This window comes from Antedon mediterranea, chromosome 2 (assembly GCF_964355755.1).
Source record: "Antedon mediterranea chromosome 2, ecAntMedi1.1, whole genome shotgun sequence".
Lineage (NCBI taxonomy): Eukaryota > Metazoa > Echinodermata > Crinoidea > Comatulida > Antedonidae > Antedon > Antedon mediterranea.
The window spans coordinates 25,272,005-25,277,152 of NC_092671.1; positions in this window are offsets into that span (position 1 = coordinate 25,272,005).

The window sequence follows — 5,148 nt, forward strand, 5'->3', positions numbered from 1 at the left end:
CCTTTAAATGCCAATGAATGTTATTTAGCCTAGGCCCCTTTACCATTTTAAAACTTGGGCATTGTTTAGTAGAAGATAGCAGTTTATATTTAGGCATCATTCCTAGGCTAGGCCCCTATATCACACACATGGGTAGGACTGCAGTTTATAACTGTTACTAGGCCTAGCCTATACTTACTAGCCTTTCTTAGGGAGAACAGTTTTAATATCATTGATGGAGGAAAATGGTTTTATAAATTATTTATTTAATATAAAATTATATTAATTATATTACTTAGAAAAGCAAATCAATCTCTTTTGGTTCAAATGGTGGCTCTGAAAAGAGCCTTTTGGTTTGAGAAGTCTTTGACTGTGTGTACTGCTTATCCACGGATATAATATATTCAACCCACCGCGACGGGTCCGTTGGATATTGTCTCTGGCAAAGAGTCATCAACCTTTTCAATCCCTCGATGTATTTTCTTTGTGTTTCATCATTTAGCACATGAGCAACGTGTTGTGCGTAGATCTTTTCTCTTCCAGTACGGTCACCATAGTCACTCCTATTGGCCAAGGGGCATTGCCTACTGCCATTTGGAGATAAGCATCATTTGCCTTCACATAGTGAATAAAAATCCAGCAATCAACTTTAAATGTTCCAAGATATCTGTTGCAACATGTAGCTTTTTTTGAGGACAACCTTTTAACAAAAGACGGCGGTATCACGCACCATGGTGAGGAGGTGACCACAGACGAAGACGTATCACCGTCGCTGGAAAACACTATTATTGTCATGTGGCTCCAACTTATAAACCCGGGCTTGCCACAACTTGTCAAACAAAAGTATGGAGCAGAGCTACGTAACAAATCACTCGCCTCTCTTATACCTGAAATCTCGCAAGCACTTTCTTCACTTCTGGATGAACTTCGCAATATTGACGACTACAAAGCATGTCGCACTGCTATTTTCAACAGACCGCACAGGCCACAATATAACAACTTGTCTAAACAAAAGCCACCAAACAAAACTTTCAATAAATCTTGCATTTTGTGCCTCTCTTCTGGACGACCACACACCTCACACTCACTAATCTAGTGCAGATTTCTTCCAGCAGCTGATAGAAATAGTTTCGGCAATTCACGCTTCGTACATGCTGAAGACGACTATACTACAACCCCTGATGAAGAACTCTGTATCGAAGACCTCACTCAGAGTTCACATCATGATTTACCCATTGGCCTAATCGACAAACCAGCTTCAGCCAGTCGAGTCAAGGTAATTCAATCACCATTCCTGAACACATACTATCAACATTTCCCAGTGAAGTTGACACTCGACACTGGTGCCACAACCAATCTTATTAAGGCATCGCTCGTCAGTTTTATTAATATGCCTATGACACAGGCAACTCAGATTGCTCACCACGCTGATGGAGTAACACCTCTTAATGTTGTAGGTGAGGTCCCTTTTATGCTAACAGTAACAAGAGGCGAATACACATTTCAACTTGACGCGTTAGTCGTAAAACAGCTAGACGTTGATGTACTCGCAGGCAATCCATTCTTAGTCAGCAATGATATTGCCACCCGCCCAGCTAAACGCCAAATTGTCATCAATGGCTCCACCATACTCAATTACGGCTCTCAACCAAATCCAACACCGTTGATCCAAAGAGTCCAGGCGTGCCTACTTCGGTGCCCAACACAAACTACATTACTACCAGGTGATTACCTACAACTCACAACCCCTGATAACTGTGATCCTGACTCACTACTCGCTCTTGAACCAAGATATGACAGCAAAGTTAATCAACACTCTCAATCAGATAAAACCTGGCCAAATCCACAAGAAATACAATCAATCGGACATGCTATTCGAATCATCAATAACACCAATGACCCTATTGAATTATCTCGTCATGATCATCTTTGCCAAGTCCGTCACATTTCTATGGTTACTAAAGTCGACACGCACGTACCTCATATCCCTCGTACTTCCGAACCTGCTTGTCGACCTTTCTCATCAGATATACTCATTGATCCAGACAAACAACTCCCCCCAGAAACACGTGAACAACTTGTCTCTCTACACGCCCAGTATGCAACCACCTCAACGGAAAGGGAGATTGCCTCATTATAACTGCGACACATTATTAGAACTGCAAGCCAAATTTGACGACTTAGAAACAGAAGGTGTTTTTGCCAAACCAGAACAAGTCAACACCACTGTTGAATATCTCAATTTATCCTTTCTCATAAAAAAACCAAATGGCGGCAGTCGTCTTGTAACCTCATTTGGGGAGGTTGCCCAATACAGTAAACCACAACCGTCTTTAATGCCAAACATCGACAACGTTCTGCGCGACATTACACGATGGAACTTTATTATTACCACCGATCTCAATCAAGCATACTATCAAATTCCTTTGGCTTCACACTCCATGAAATATTGTGAAGTCACTACACCATTCAAAGGTATTAGAGTCTACACACGCTCAGCAATGGGTATGCCTGGTTCGGAGACATTCCTTGAAAAACTTATGTGCCGAGTACTGGGCGACTTAATTCAAGAAGGATGTGTCTCAAAAATCGCTGATGACTTATACATTGGAGGCAATACACCCCAAGATATTCTCTGAAATTGGCAACGAACACTCTCTGCCTTATCGAAAATAATCTACGCCTTTCGGCACGAAAGACACACGTCTGCCCTAAAACTACTACCATATTAGGGTGAATATGGTCAAATGGGACATTACGAGCCAGTCCACATAGGATTACAGCACTTACTTCAGTTAAACCTCCAGCAACCATTAAAGGATTACGATCATTCGTCGGCGCATATAAGGTTTTAAGCCGAGTCCTCAAAGAATATGCTGCTCTCATGGATCCACTTGACAAAGTCACTGCTGGTCAACAATCTCGCACCAAAATTAACTGGACTGAAAATCTGTTACATGCATTCAACACAGCTCAAAGTGCCCTTAGAGACAATAAAACCATTACCATCCCTAAAGCCCAGGACCAATTATGGATCGTCACTGATGGCTCAGTGAGAGAGAGGGGTATTGCCGCTACGCTCTATATCTGCAGAAATGGCAAAGTCTTCTTTCCGGTTTTTTCAATGCAAAAGTTCGAAAACACCAGGTCAAATGGTTACCATGTGAGATAGAAGCATTATGTATTGGCTCAGCTGTCCAACATTTTGCACCCTATATCATACGGTCTTTTCATACCACTCAAGTACTCACCGATTAGTCCTTGCATCCAGGCCTATAACAAACTTCGTCGTGGTGAATTCTCTGCCAGCTCAAGAGTCACTACCTTCTTATCATTAATTAGTCGCTACATGGTTGATGTTACAACACATTTCCGGAATTGCTAGCCAGCCGCAACCCACCTGAATTCTCAGACCACTCATGCCAAATCTGCAAATTTATTGCAGATATTAAAGACTCCGTGGTACGGGCATTTACAGTCTCCAACGTGGTTGAAGGAACTTCAAAAATGCCATTTACTAACCGTGCAGCTTGGCTAGCCACACAATTAGAATGTCATGATCTTAGACGCACTCATTCATACCTGACACAAGGAACCCGTCCATCTAAGAAAATGGTTAAGATTTCTGATGTTAAGCGGTACCTAAGATTCGCCACGGTTGCTAGCGACGGCCTTCTTGTCGTAATCGATAAACAGCCATTCCAACCTACTAGAGACCATATTGTAGTTCCCCATAATGTTATTGATGGCCTTCTTACCGCCGTTCATCTTCGTTTTCATCACCCATCCAAACATCAAATGAAACGTCTTGTTGGCAGATACTTTTTTTCTTTGGAGTTAGACAATGCCATTGACATCACTTGCTCTTACATTCTTATACCAAATTCTTTATGGTTTAAGAGATAATTGGGATCAAAGTTGTAAAATGGCAGCCATTTTGATTTTATGCAAATTAGGTAATTTATAATGGGCAGATCAGGGTAGATTTTGGATATGATAATATCTACATATAGTTGAGCATGTTTCAGCAAAAAAACAAACTGTTGCAATTTGTTTGACTGAAAAGTCTATTTCCACTCATCTAATAGTCTTAAACCTCAGTCAACATCACCTCCGTCATATCGTATTGCTCAATAATTTGCAGCAGACGTTATGCGCCGATATCGCCAGTTTGTGTTCGTTATCCGTATCTCTCTTGACTTCGGAAACTCGCGATCAACTACGTACAGCCATTGTTACTCTTTGCGCTGAACTAAGACCAATTGGAGACGATAATCTCACTATTCGTGTCGACAACGCACCAGGTTTCCTTGGATTGGACCAAGATCCCACTTTAAGAGAACTGGGTATTAAGATTGAATTTGGTAGGATTAAAAACATTAACAAAAATCCAGTTGCAGAAAACGCAATCAAAGAACTCGGTCTGGAATGTCTTAATGTTAATCCTGTCACTCTCGCGATCGCAACTGCTAATTTGAATTTCCAGAATTAGACAGGGTGGCCTATCTGCACAAGAAATCTGGACTCAGCGGGACCAAATTACTGGACAACAATTGCCTATCGAAGATCGACAGCTCATCCAAGAAAGACATTTTTTCTCCGTTCAAAATCATGCTGCTAGCTCCAAGTCTAAAGCCCATGGTTCATCCACTCCTGCTTCTACAAATGGGTCTATCAATCTTGGTGATTTGGTATTCTTGTATGGAGACCGGGACAAAACCAAACCTCGTGATAAGTATATGGTGGTAGAAATCTCGGACGACCGCTGTCAACTTCGTAAATTTACTAAGTCACAGTTCCGTTCCAAGTCATACGATGTCCGAATCTCAGATTGCTATCGTGTACAACCAACATTGTTGTTGCATTCACCGAAAGATCTTATTCGAGGTTTACCTAACGATCCAGACTCTGATTCCGACTTGCACGTTGACAACACCACTCCACCAGTAACTATAACTTCACCACCTGTCGAATTATCTTCTGAAACTTACACTTTTAATGGCAGTCCTCAACATCGTTCTACTAGAAACAGCCGCCTAGATGGCAAAACACTGGAGAATGGGTATTTCACCCTTAGACTTTGCATTTGTTTTTACAATTGGACTTTGATTTGTTTTTCCTTTATTCTGTTTTTTAAAGAAAGGTGGAAGGAAGAGGTGTTGCGCCATC